The 15,187-nt window shown below is 39.5% G+C and overlaps 1 long non-coding RNA gene across 1 annotated transcript; it reads right to left on the bottom strand.

Moving 5' to 3' along the window:
* Positions 1-1,459: 1,459 nt before the first annotated feature.
* On the bottom strand, positions 1,460-9,487 carry LOC134733664 (uncharacterized). Its single transcript, XR_010117308.1, has 3 exons — positions 9,413-9,487; positions 7,475-7,545; positions 1,460-1,682 (listed from the first exon to the last, which is right to left on the bottom strand). It is a non-coding gene; the product is annotated as an uncharacterized lncRNA (long non-coding RNA).
* Positions 9,488-15,187: the final 5,700 nt, after the last annotated feature.

The following is a 15,187-nucleotide window of genomic DNA, read 5'->3' as shown; positions in this document are numbered from 1 at the left end:
ACATATCACATTGGTGGTTACTCGGAAAAGAGATTAGATGAAGATATCAGGAAGTGGAAAGACACAAGATTCTGAACTAGGGTATGGTGGTAGGGATGGATTCTAGAATCAAGAATTAGGTAGGGCTTAATATAGACAGGAAGAGGTAAAGGAGAACCCATAGGTCTCATCCTAGGTGATTGAAATGCAATAAATTAAGAAAGTCCAGGGAAATTGTGAGGTTTCTAATCTCACCCTGTCCTCCAGGATCCTGAAATATCCTACAATTATGGCAGTAGTTGGAATGGAGAGTGATAGTGAAAGCTAGAGACTTCCATGGAATAGAATGACATTAGGGCTCCATAAGCAACAGTGTACCAAGTATACCATGGTGTAGCTTAGTGGGATCAACCTCCCAAAAGTATGAGTTTTACACAGGGTAAATGCAGGCCTGTATGAAGTGACAGTGAGCACCTGAGAACACTAGTAAACACTCACCCCAACTTTCCACCTGTACTGTGCACATCTTGGAAGAATAATAGCTCCACTCAACAGGTCTGAGGGATGGACTTGTACTGGGGGTACAGCCAGGGTTCAGGCAAGACCTAAGAGGAAAGCAATAATCTCTGAAGGGAGCTTAAGGGTTTAGGAGGTTTGTTAGTAGTGGCACAAGATATTCCCTCACTCAGACCTATCAATTCCCATACTGCCTTCAGTGGTGCCAATATTAAGTGCTCTCTAATTTATTATCCCTTCCCCTCTTAACAGAGCAGACTATTAACTGTTCCAACCTCTGCAGCCACGTGCTCCTCTTCACTGATGCAACGATCAATGCCCATAATATATCTCTCTTCTGAGAAGTTCCAAGCACCTCAAAACTCATCATGGTGGATGAGCAGCTTTTAAACTGTTTGCTGCTGGAGCCTCCATGTAGCCAAGATAGTGAGTGTCAAGGGGCTGTGGTCATGATTGATTCTTCTGATGGGGCGGGGTGCAACTGCGATGGGGACCCTCAGGAATACATCCTACTGTTATGTAACTGGTACCTGAAGATGGGGTTACTCAGTGCATCCCCTCACTAAACAAGACCAAACTGGCTGAGTCTGTCTAAGGATTTCCATTACTTTGCAGCATTGCAAGAAGACTTGCTAATGGTTCTGAACTTCTGACTTTAAAATCCATTCTTACTGAGAATGTATGTGAATGCTCTGACTCGGCTAATAAAATATTTACAGGGAGGGATACCTGTAGAAACCAACAAGAGCTTATATAAATTGAGGGAGGAGTTGCATCCTTGACTATATATAAATTCAAAATGATAAATATATTTTTGTAAAACACATAGAATTCTCTTTATCCTCTCAGGGTTGGTAGTACTACCCTTTCTTCGTCAACTTATAAGGTCAACACTAACAAACACATCTACTGAAATGTGTTTTTCAAATATAGAGGTTATTGAAAGCACAAGCAGTACAGGAACTAAAACTAGATTCATTCTATTTATTAAACCCTGCATTCAACTATACTGGGAAAATGGATGTGTTCACGACAATACTTTTAAGAAAACTCTTTCCAGATAGCATATTCAAGGACAGAGGCAAATCCAAGGTTTTTACTTTAGGCTTAGCCTTCTCACAAAATAACTCAGCCATGATGTTCATGGTGTTGATGCCTCCTCTTCTATCTTCGGAATCCCTTCTTGGCTGTTTTAAGAAAATAAAGAATTAACTTTAGGTATACAACTAAGAGACACCTTGACATGTCACCTAGTTGGTGAAATTATTTTGAGACTGGCCTTGCCAAACTTGTGAAATGTAAATGAAAAGCATACTAGCATGGATCGCAGACTATTTATGGTATGATCATGTGAAACTGCAGAAGCAAAGAGACTGCTTGCTTTTCAGGAAGGCTGGATTGGCACAGAACACCCTTTCCATGGGTATGTTTCCTGGCTGCTTTTTGGAATCAATTTTAGGGCAAAAGTTTGCAAGGCTGAAGGCAGGAAATGGAGAAAATCTTGCATAACAGCAGTTTCAATGACATAGTCGCTTTTTCGTAGAAAGTAAGAGAGAGGACACTAACAGCTTATTTAAATAGAATGACTCAAATTGGGTTTTGTGAACAAGGATTTGACAGAGCCCATGCTAAGCACATTTGCAAACAGAGAACATGAGGAAACTGCTTGCATCCTTGCTTTTGTCTTTCAAAGTTGAGATTTTCCTTTTCAAGTGCTCTGAGCACCCCTGGTGCCTGAAGACAAGCTTGTGAATGCTCATACCCAATTGAGAATATGTTGACATTTACATTTCAATAACATTTGCAAGATTAATTTTGTTTTTTTCCACTGCTATTGTGTGCAGTGCAAAGAGCTTTATATCTGCCCAGAATAATCATGGTTTTTACAATCTGTAGTTATGTCTAGAGGCAACAGATTCAGGCAGGAACCTACAGAGTCAGGAGTTTGTAAGTTGTAGGGTTCGGCAACTAATAACCTCTGCAGACTTGAAACGTCCTATTCAAAAATAAGTGTCTGTGACCTTTCAGTCCTAGCATATAATTAAAAGTGACAGGTAACCAGTGTTTCCCCATTGGCCGGTGAAATATGGCTGGGTTGGAGATGTTATCTAAGCTGTGGTAGTTATGGAATCAAGCACCAGTTCTCTCTACTTATCTAAAGTTAAATTTGTTTATTGAAGTTGAAGCTGTACTTTTTTAAAACATAAAGGACTAAGCTGGGTATGGTGACTCACACCTGATATCCCAGCACTTTGGGAGGCCAAGGTGGGAGGATCTCTTGAGCCTAGGAGGTCGAGGCTGCAGTGAGCCATGATTGTACCACTGTACTTCAGGCTTGGTATTAGAGCGAGACCCTGTCTCAAAAAGAAAAAAAAAAAAAAAACTGATAAAGGACTGGATGGCCTTTATCTTATTTAATTTTAATTAAAATCAACATTTATTAGTTGTCTTCTATGTGCTAAGCAAACTGTAAGAGACATACAAATGATTTACACTAAAATAGTATACTAAGAGGATAATCCATGTGATACTACAGTGCATAGGAAAAAAATAGTGTCTGATATTAAAAACGGAATCCCAATATTTTAGTTCTAAAACCTTTTCCTCAATGTATGTTTAAGAACAATACTAAATGCAATGTTTTTCTTTCTTCTTTTGAGAGAGATAGGATCTTGCTTTGTGGCCCAGGCTAGTCTCAAATTTCTGGTCTCAAGTGATTCTCCCACCACGGCCACCCAAAGTGCTGGGATTATGGACATAAGCCACTGTGTCCAGCTGCTGAATGCAGTTTTATAATTGTTATTATTATGCAGTGATCAATCTTTAAGAAATGGTGTCCTGTGTCCAAGAACACCAGAGAATCTTGTAAAATATCCTCTGTTGCTGAATGAGGAATCTCTTCACTGATGCAGAGACGGCATTCACCATTAAGAAACCTTGAATTATGTATTCTAAACTGGCTATTTGCTGGTCTCTGTATGCCAGAGGTCTTCAAATTTTCTTACTTCTGTCCCCTAAAATAAGTATGAAAGACTAGATACTCCTGTACATATCCTTACACTGTTACCTAAAACACTTCACTATTAGTTTAAGTAGTTGCAAAGACAAAATTTCAGCACATTATAAATACTTATAAATATCAATTCTTTCTTCCTTTCTTTCTTTTTTTTTTTTTGAGACAGAGTCTTGCTCTGTCACCGAGGCTGAAGCGCAGTGGCACGATCTCGGCTCACTGTAACCTCTGCCTCCCAGGCTCAAGTGATTCTCCTGCCTCAGCCTCCTCAGTAGCTGGAATTACAGGTGCATGCCAACACACCTGGCTAATTTTTGTATTTTTAGTAGAGACAGGGTTTCACCATGTTGATCAGGTTGGTCTCGAACTCCTGACCTTGTGATCTGCCCACCTCGGCCTCCCAAAGTGCTGGGATTACAGGCGTGAGCCACTGTGTCCAGCAATATCGAGTGTTTCATTACAATTTTAAATAAATGCAATGAAATCTAAATGCCATAGTGTTTTTATACACATCATCATCTATTTAAAAGATACATGAGTATATTGGTCCGTTTTCACACTGCTATACAGATACTACCTGTGACTGGGTACTTTATAAATAAAAGATGTTTAATTGACTCACAGTTCTGCATGGCTGGGGAGGCCTCAGGAAACTTACAGTCATGGTGGAAGGCAAAGGAGAAGCAAGAACCTTCTTTACAAGGGGGCAAGAGAGACAGGTGAGAAGGTGGAAGTGTCAGACATTTATCAAACAACCAGATCTTGTGAGAACTAACTCACTATCACAAGATCAGCAAGGGGAGAAATCTGCCCCCATGATCCAATCACCACTAGGTTCCTCCCTTGTCATATGGAGATTACAGTTCGAGATGAGATTTGGGTGGAGACACAGAGGCAAACAATATCAATGACCATGCTCTTTGATGACTGGACATTTTACCCAATATTTTGCCTCTTTATGAAGTTTTTTTATTCCATCTCCTTCATATAATTTTGCCCTAATGTAATATGATGTTATGCTTGGAAATATTTTATTGATAGCCCTATCATATTTCTCTGCTATAAATATATTTTGAAACTGAAAATTATAAGAAAAAAGTTTTTTGTTTTGTAAACATGAAGCTGTAAGTATTAAATTACTTTTCTGTACTGTTATTGTTACAATTATTAGTTGTACATGGTTGATTAAATAAATATAAGTATGTTTCAAATTTTGAAATGTAATTATTGTACAGAAAAAGTAAAATGCTATTGGAAATCCACTTCTGAATGCAGTGTATTTCTTTCTCAGTTAAGGTAAGCTTGGATGAACATTATTTAATGCTGAAATGAAACAGGATTCAACATCAGTTCAATCCTTATTACCATCTTTTAATCCATATAAGTGCTGAGTAATCATCTGATGGAAATGAAGAGTTCTAAGTTACCAGTTTTTTATCTCCTGAGTTAGATGCCAAAAATCACACAGTGATCTATCATCAATGATTATTTTTTCATTATCTTTCATCTGACAATTTAAAGAAGTCCTCTTCAATCAAAAACTAACAAGAAATTGGAAAATCTGACTTATAAAATGGTATGTTACTGAGTCATTATAGTGATTCACTTTTTAGTCCTTGGGAACTATAGCAACTTGTAAAATCTGTACAAAGACTCATCAAGGGACATTTAATTCTTAATTAAACTCATTCTAGTCTTTCACTTAAAGGCACCTTGTTTGTGCATCTTTAAAATTAAGTGAAACTGAACTTATACATTTTAGGTTTTTTCCTATTGTCTGTGAACAAAGACCTATATCTTTTTGCCAGACTTCCATCTATTAGAGCATATTAAAGCAACTTTAAAAGGGCATGGTAAATAGAGAGACAGACAGGCTTGATATTTAAACAGGTAGATAGCTAGCCAGATAGACAGATTACTATTTTCATTTCATAGTAGAATATTATTAAGTGTATAATTATGAATCTGACTGAATTGGAACTGCATATCTGAGAGGGAGTCACTGATCCTATTTAAATAAAGTTGGCTCTCCAAAATCCAGTGCATTACATGCTAGATTGCATTTAGGGAAAAGTGTATTCTATACTTAGAAATTAACATCAAGAAGTAGCAAGGGCAGGGCTTAAAAGTGGATATGAGTGCATTATTGATTGTTGTTAAATGCATTATTTACAATAGAATCCACACATATTCAGGTTAAATTAATCTATATCATATAAGGAGATGATAGAAATAAAATGAATTTGCAGAAAAGAGGTTGAAGAATGACCGTGAGCAGAAGCTTTGTTCCCAATAAACAAAACTGGAAGAATATGGGTTTATATTACCCAGTTACGATTTGGTAGATCACGAAATTATTTATTTTATAGGTCTAAACAAACGTGTAAGAAAAGCTACCTCTGATATGTTTCATTTTCACAAAATGTCATGTTGATCTGTTGAAAGTGAGCATGGATATTTTTACCTTCCTCTCTTTGAAATTATACAAAATATGTAACTACATACATGTACTCTCTTGCTCTTTTTTCATTATTGAAAATGGTGAATGTATCAAGATGATGTGCTTCACAACCAGTTGACTATTCCCCAGCATACTTGTTACAAATCTCAAATATCTTAAGATAAGCTTGTATGGTATGAGTATATCGGGATCCTGTCAAGAAAACAAAAAACCACGTGAAGCATTTTAACATAAAATCTACTATAGGGACTTGGTTTTCCAGATGGTGGAGGGCTGAATAGGCAACAGGGATCACCAGGGTAACTCTGATGTACAACAGCAGGAGCAGCTGCTGTGCAGGGGAGAGGTTGGAATAATCACAGCCCAGAAGTTCAGAGAAAGAGCTGGGGCTCAGGCCTCTGAAGGAGAGCATGACCCAGCTGTTGCCATTACTTCGGAGAACATACCAACAGGCTGGCTCTCAGGTTTTCACAAGAGGCTGGAGACTGGAACCAACTGCTGCTGTCAGGCCAAGGTCACTGTTGGTATGATGCTGAGAGGAACAACAAAAAACCAAGAAGAAAGTCCTTTCTCCCACTAGATGCTAGTCTCCCTCTAGCATCCCTATTTGCAGACTGATGTAGTTTGGCTCTGTGTCCCCACCCAAATTTCATCTCGTAGCTCCCATAATTCCCACCTGTTGTGGGAGATGATTGAATTATGGGGGTGGGTCTTTTCCATGCTGTTCTTGTGATAGTGGATGGGTCTCACAAGATCTGGTGGTTTTAAAAACAGGAGTTTCCCTGCACAAGCTCTCTGCCTGCTGCCATCCACATAAGATGTGACTTACTCCTCCTTGCCTTCTGCCATGACTGTGAGGCCTCCCCAGCCATGTGGAACACTAAGTCCAATAAACCTCTTTCTTTTGTAAATTGCCCAGTCTTGGGTATATCTTTATCAGCAGCATGCAGACAGACTGATACATAGACCCTTACAGGAAGCCAGTGGGCAAAACAGAAAGAGTCCTAGCCCAGTCTCATGGAGTACTGTATAGAAAGGAAGGTTTGCAGCTGAAAGGTAAACAACTGCTCAGCATAAGGCTGAGCCTCGAGCCTGTCACCCGGATGCTAGTGGCTGCCTCCCCAGCTAGCAGACAGGCACCCATGTCTGTTTTCTTCCCACTATTGCATCTCAATGCCTGGAAAAGAGGCCAGAACTTAGTAGGCGCTTACTAAATATTTGTTGAACCAATTCCGAAGAAACGGAATCTAATCATAGATTTCTCTGATTGCAAAGCCAATGATCTTAATTCTTTTCACTGATGCTACAACACCCACTGCCTTTGAGAAGGAATCAGCCAAAGAGAATTGCTTCCTACTTTACAAGTTTGCCTGAAAGAGGCCTTGGCAGCCCATTTTATTAATGTCTCCAGTGCTGTGAGAGTAAACCAGCAAGAACTGATACAACATTGGCAGTGACTAATTACTTCAGTCTGCCTCTTTTCACAACACAGAAAGGAATTTTACCTGATGACCAAGTAGACATAAGACCTTCACAAACTGACACAGTCCAGATTTTATTCTGTGCTAAACTGGAACTGCAAAAACAAAGTGATAACTGTTATAAGAATCTCAGGAACATTTCAGACACGATTGTTTTCCAAAAGAGAACAATATATGTATATTACTCTTTATTAAAACCCATAAAAACTCAAATGACACCAGTGGCAAATAAGAAGTTGTAAATAAGTCACGGCCTTCTTAAGCCCATGGATTTGCACCTAGCTCTTGACGATGTGTCTCTAACCTCCTTGCTGGATTCAGTCACACATCACTGCACAATAGGCACTCTCTGCTCTTTAAAACCCTGAGACGCCAGTGCCATTCTCATTTGCATTTTTAAAAAGAGAAAGAAAAAGAGGAAGTTTTGGAGATTAAAAAAAAAAAAACAGGTACATTCTACAGAGCACTATGACAATCCAGTGGGGTACATATGTTCTAGTTGTAAGCCGGTAGGTAAGCATTTAGACTTTTGCTACCAGCCCCACTGGGCTCAAATAACCTTTCTCAGTGGTGTCAGATGCATAGCAGAGTACCAAGTCCCATTCCCACAAGGGGAATAAGCAGATCACTGACATTTTGGCCACCTTTCACCAAGCACAGAAATTTCAAGCTGCCTTACTTTTAGCAGCAGCTGGGCTTGTGTTCTATAAGACTGAGTAGAACTCAGCAGAACTTCTTTGGAAACTTGTGCCTGGCTCATTAAGACGTATTCTGATATCTTACATGTTACTTTGATATTTAAGGCCATGCAAGGATGTTGTGGATTCCTGTGGCTCCTTTTGGCAAAAGTTGAGTGTTGGTAGAGTTTTGATGTTGAATGTCATGTACCGAACTACTGTGTTTTCTGGAAAGACAAGCTGAGTTTTGCTTGATGCTTAGTTTGGAGAGGATAAGGTTTCTCCCTTTTCCCTCACTCATGAGGTTGTCTGAGAATAGTCCCTGGATTTCTGATCCAGGCAAACGGGGCACTGGGTTATTTTATATTCAGTCACACTCACCTGCGGTGGATTTTATGACACATATAGTATTAAAGCCAGAATTTCACTCGGAGAAATGAAGTGTTGGCATTGGAGATGGAAAAGCTTAGGCAGAGATTATTTTTGCAACCTATGGAGTCATGTTAGACCAACATATGGCTTCAGATGTATGGTGTCTCCTCCTTGGGCCCCCCTCTGTGGGGAAGGCCTTAGGGCACACAGTTCAGAACCAGGCTGCCTGAGCAAAGCTGACTTGTTAGATCAGAATGGCTAATGAACATGAGAACCACTGAGACATCCAAAGGCAATTTTTATCATTAGTCTCCCACTCCCGCAACAGAAATTCTTCTCTTTCTCTTTTGTCACCTCTTTATCGTTGGTCTATAAGTCTGTTTCTGTTTCTTTTATTAAAAATTTTTTTTTTTGAGACAGAGTCTCAGACTGTCACCCAGGCTGGAGTGCTGTGGTGCTATCTCGGCTCACTGCAACCTCCTCTTCCAAGGTTCAAGCGATTCTCCTGCCTCAGCCTCCTCAGTAGCTGGGATTACATGCACCATCATGCCTGGCTAATTTTTGTATTTTTAGTAGAGACAGGGTTTCATCACGTTGGCCAGGCTGGTCTTGAACTCCTGGCCTCCCAAAGTCCTGGGATTACAGGCATGAGCCACCTTGCCCAGCCTCTTTTTTTTTTTTTTCCCTGGCTTTGTTCTCCTGTGTTAGAATCTTTGCTGTTTCATGCTTACCCCTTAGTGTTTTTGGAATTAAAAGGTTATGGACCCCTAATGTAAAACAATCTTTAAATTGTGGTCTGATTTTCTATAGAGCATTGGTGATTACAAGTGATAAAGACATTTTACAATGGTTTTAACATTTTAATTCATGGGACTGATGCTTTTATCTCTTTTACATAGAGTTGTAATCTTACTACCAAGAGCATTTTTCCCTGTACATCAATAGTTCTCAAACTGCAGTCTAAGGAACCATAGAGGTCATGGAGATCCTTTCAGGGAGTCTGTGAGGTCAGCATCTAAAAATAGTAATACTAATATGTTATTGACCTTTTTTACCCTCATTCTTTTTTTAAAAAAAATTTAGCCAAGTTAAATTTATTTTTATTTATTTATTTATTTTTTGAGACGGAGTCTCGCTCTGTCGCCCAGGCTGGAGTGCAGTGGCGCAATCTCGGCTCACTGCAAGCTCCGCCTCCCGGGTTCACGCCACTCTCCTGCCTCAGCCTCTCCGAGTAGCTGGGACTATAGGCGCCCGCCACCACGCCCGGCTAATATTTTGTATTTTTAGTAGAGACGGGGTTTCACCGTGGTCTCGATCTCCTGACCTCGTGATCTGCCTGCCTCGGCCTCCCAAAGTGCTGGGATTACAAGTGTGAGCCACCGCGCCCGGCCCTAGCCAAGTTAAATTTAAAAGAGTTTAATTGAGAAAGAACAATTCGTGAATCAGTCAGTCTCCCAACCTAGAGTAGGCTCAGAGACTCCAGCATAGCCACATAGAGGAAGAAGATGAATGGATGGAAAAAGGAAAGTGACCTACAGAAAATGGACGGGAGGTGTAGAAACAGCTGAGTTGGTTACAACTCAGCATTTGCCTCATTTGGACAGTTGGCCACATTTGATTAGCCAAAACTCAGTGATTGGCACAACAGTAGGCCACAGTCTGTTTACAGTTCCATTTAGGTGATAGTTCATGATGTACAGAGAAACCTTTAGGCCAAACTTAAAATATGTAAGGAGGCAGCTTTAGGCTAAACTTGATTTAAAATTATCTTACCTGTGTACAGTGAAGTTTTTCAGAAGTTACGTGATATGCTATATCACAATAGACGGAATGCAGAAGCAGAAATGAGAATCCAGCTGTCTTCTGATATTAAAGAAATTAGCAAAACTGTAAAGCAATACCATTATGTTCACTAATGTTTTTGTTTTAAAAAATAGTTTTCACAAATTTATGTTATTTCTGTTAACATGTAATTGGTTTATTAAGTTTATTATTGTTGGTTTTAAATGAATCAACCAATATGTTAAAAATATATATTTATCAATAGATCTAATCCACATAAACAAAAACTCTCTGGGGTCTTCAATAATATTTGAGTGTGGTCTTGGAACCAAGAAATTTGAGAGCCACTGTGTTAGATTATAGCCTGACCAGTCAAGTATCAGCCTTCACTTCAGTGTAACTTCTGTAAAGTGCATACCTTCTAGGAGAATTTTAATAGGTCAAAATAAGCCCTGATAATTTGAACTCCAAACTATATTGGGAATCTAACTACTGCTAACCACGCTCATCACCTATACTCTAGTCTACTTAGACTGAAGGTATTTTCCCCAAATCTGTTTTGTTGCATCCACTTGTATCCCACTATAATCCATTCTGAATACTGCAATCAGGACAACCTTTTTAAAATGAACTTCCTTATCATGTGCATTGCTTGTCCAAACCCTCCATTGGTTTTCCACCATACTAAAAATATACTATTGCATAACCTACAAGATCCCACATGATCCCATTCTGCTAGTCTCAACCTCCTTTCTGAGCATTCCTGTTGGTCACATTGGCTTTCTTACTGTTCCACTCATGTTATTCCCTCTGCCTAGAGTGCTCCTTCCTCAGATATTTTCATGGCTTCATTTACCCCTTTGTCATCTCTGAGTTCTCACAAAATAGTGCTCTACCTTCACCCCACCCATCCTCTCTATCCTCTTATCCTTATTTCTCCATTGCCATTTCACTGCCTGACATTATATTCCATATTATTTGTGTATTGTCAGTCTCTCCCACTAGAGTGAAAGCTCCATGAGGGCAGAGACTTTGACAGTCCTACTTATCACAGTATATCCCAGTGCCCAGAACAGTGCTTGGTATTGAGTAGATACTCAATAAATATTTATTGTGTATGTGAAGCCTAAATGCCTCTAAAACTTTGTAGTCGTGTGCTAACTTAACATGTGCTATATACCTCTTAGCTCTATACTAGATACCAGAATATGGAGATGAATAAAACACAGTCCAAAGCCTATACAGTCAACCAGAATGAAGTCAGTCTTAGAAGAGAGGTACAGGTAAGGTGAGAGAGCTACTAAAGATAAAAGGATCTATTTCAGTGGAGAGGTTCACAGAAAGCTTCGTGATAGAGGGAATTACTGAAAATGTTTAGTGATATTGATTTCAATGTTATCTTATCTGGGCTTTGCAAAATCTTTTCACTTTGTTGTAGTCTTAGCTGTAATCATTCAAGGCTTTTTGTCTTAAAACAATCAGAAGATTCTTTGGCTCATTCCTGCATCAAGAGTCAGTTCTTTCAATAGGCAACAGAAGCAAAGTAACCAAGTTTTGCCGGAAAAAAAGAAAAAATAAGAACAAGGACAAGAAGAAGAAAAGGACATGGTGAGCGGAGACTACTACAGTTCCCTGCTGCTGAGGTTTTTAGGCCTTGGGCCCCAGACACTCAGATGGTTTTTATCTTGTAAACAAACCAAAAAAGAATAACTAAATTTCAGAAGATCTGTCTAGTATCAGGAAGACCCACAAAATCCCATCAACATTTTATAATAGACTTATAGAAAGCATTAGATCAATGTGCTATGAAAATTCCCATGAACATAAAAAGAAATGAAGATGCAGTATGTCAATGCACATTGCCCACATCCACGTTGTTGCTAGAATAAGAACCCAGGATTCGAAAGATTAACAAGAGAAGGATCTAGAGTCGGAGTGAGAGAAAAAAGCAATGAGGGTGGGAAGAGAGAGGGAGGAAGGGGGAGAATGAAGCCTTTACTGAAACTCCCCAGTGTTTGGAAAAAATACAAATATATAAATTTTTGCAATAAAGAGCCTGAAATATCACAGAAATTCATGTCACCACTAAATATTAGATGACATTTTTGTACTATTTGCCTCAGAACAGAGGTGTGCTGAGTCTAATGTCTCAGTGGTATTTCATAATGGAGAGATTTCAGTGGTGCCCTTTTCCCCAATTTGTACAGATTTTCTTGTACTGCATACAAACCTCCCCAAGCTAGTCACAATATTGATCTTTATCTCTAAGTCCTGTTTGAAAGTAAGCCTGTTAGGATATTTTAAAACTAGTAATATCTCATTACTACTCTCTTCATCATCAATTCCATCTAGTAGGGTCTGATTCCTGGACTACCTATCCTACCACAACAGATATTAGTTGTAACCAAACATTTCTTATGAGTGAATACTAGATCATGTTTAAACACTAGGTGATTCATCCATGTGTACTACTGCCCTCTCTGAAATCTCATATACTACAATTGAAATTTTGCACAGAGTGGCCATCCCTTGATTGTTGACCTAACCAGGGAGATCCACAATTTCTCTTGGTGCCTGTGTAAAGGTCTGCCAAAATAATGGGTATATAAGGATGCTTTTAGCAGCAAGATTCATTAATCAAACTCAAACTGAAAACAAGGATAGGCATTGGTCCATGTACTAAAAAGTCCAGAAATACAGTGTGCCTCAGCATTGGTTTACCCAGGTGCGCAGCAATGGCATTAAGAACTCAGGTTCTTTTTCCATGTATCTACTGTCTTTCCACAGAGGTCACCTGCTCCTAAAGCTGGTTCTCCTCATGAACATAGGAGTGCTGCTGGTAGCAATCAGTACCACAGCTGTTTTGTACACATCCGTCAAGAGAGAAAGTCACTTCCAGAAACTCTCAAGAGTAATAATATTCTTTCCCAGAAGCCTCTAGCAAATCTTTCCTTGAGTCTCATTGCCCTGAACTTCTAGTTTTGGAAAAGAGGATAGGCTCACCCTGACTGGGGGTCAGCTCTCAAACCTTATGGCTGGAGTACAATAGGGAGAGTGAAATTGGGGTGACAATTATGGTGTCCAGTACAGAGATTCTGTTGTCTTACACCAGGTTAGGGCAGAATTGGAACTTCTATTATAGTCTTAGCTATGTAACTATAATTCTCTTCAGCGCCACAAAGCAAAACAACTTTTGATTGATGAGCCTTCCTACTGCTGATCTGTAAACCAGTCCCTGCTTCTTTGTTTTATTTGTACCAGTTTATCTGGATTCACTATTGCTCTCCACCAATGCCCTCTTTACTTGTGAATAACTGAGTGGGAAGATATTCTCTAGTTCTTGTCTTAGAAAAGAGAGGCCGGATCTTCATTCAACCCTATGGCTGCATGAAAGAAGACATTAATTAATGTGCTAAAGTTGACCAGCTACTGAAGTGAGTATGACAGGTGGTGGTGTTGATTCTTTATCCTCCTGACCATGGGAGCCTTCACTGACCCTGGTGCATCTGGAGGGGTCATGAAGTGACTCCAGGGGGTTAATGCATGTTGTCGCTTTGATGCTGAAACTGCAGTCATTTTCTTCTATCACAGGCATGGTTTAAAATAGCAATTCAATTCATAATTCATGTTATCCTATTAGTATAGATGTGTACTTTAGAAGATATTTGCCATGTGGATCTACTTGGTTCATCCAAATACTTTAAAGCCTCTGAGATGCTGAGGAAGAGCTGGACACAAGAGCATATCCTTAGAGGCCTGAGATGGCCTGTAAGCATCCTAAAGGGAATCGTCTGATGAGTAGAGATTTCCTTTAGAAGGCCCCCACTCCAGGCACACTTGGGCATTGCTTGGGTACACACAGATGCTTGCAACAGAAATCAACGAGTCTCACAGGATTTCCAAGGGGTTTCCAGTCACAAGGAGGAGTTCCTCCATGTCTGCTGGAATGTTCTTCTTAGGCCTTTGTAACTCTCTCCTTTTGGAGAAGTTTCAAATCTAATACCCTCATATGAACAGGGCATTTTATATAAGCTGTTTGCTTCTCCTGCTGTTCTTTTTCTAATGCTAGGGACAATTAGTTTAAAATTCAATGAATCTCTTAGCTTGCACATTACCAGCATCCTCTTTTACCATGAAAAAGGGAGAGATGTTTACTTATATCCTAGTCATGGCTTCATCATGAAAAAAAGTTCCACTTCATAGATGTTTTATTCTGTTAGGTCTTCACAATACAGATTTTAGAGAATTGCTTTTTGGACATTCCTTGATCCAAATATTTGTTCAAGACACTGTAAACATGTGACTGGATACCAGACCATGTTATTAAATATCAAGTGAATCATCACTGTAAACATGTCTGTGAAATCTCACGTACAGCAATTTGAAAGTACAGGACCCCAGGTGAAGCATGATGCAGCCTTGGGGAAGATCCTGAATGATGGCGTTCCACTACACAAAGCCACAACTGGAAAGAAGTCAAGGAACATTTGCCTGTCATCCAGGCCTTCATTAATAAAACATAACTGGCCAGATTCCATAGAATGTAGCTGCTTGCCTATTTCAAGTTTAAAGTTCATTAATAAAAACAGAAAAAAAGGCCTTCTTGGGACATAATTAGGGGCTGCAGAGAAATTTTTTTAAGTCAATGCCATTGTCCAAGATCATGGCAGTCATTCAAGATCATTCTGTTTGCTAACAAATTTGTTAAAGATGAGATAACCAAAGTTCCTGCACCATCAGCTGAAGTTACAACTCGCAAAATGTAGCCAAAAGGGGGATTAGAAGCCATATGCAGAAGAGCTGGTGACATTTTCCAAGATGAGACAGTACATTCCAAAGAGAGAAGCATCATTCAGCATCATTACACAGCATGTTTCTTCTATCTGTGACAGATGTCCAAGCTGGC

This window comes from Symphalangus syndactylus, chromosome 12 (genome assembly GCF_028878055.3).
Source record: "Symphalangus syndactylus isolate Jambi chromosome 12, NHGRI_mSymSyn1-v2.1_pri, whole genome shotgun sequence".
In the NCBI taxonomy this organism is placed as follows: domain Eukaryota; kingdom Metazoa; phylum Chordata; class Mammalia; order Primates; family Hylobatidae; genus Symphalangus; species Symphalangus syndactylus.
Note: the sequence above shows the minus strand (reverse complement) of the source record. Positions and strands in the feature narration are given on the sequence as shown.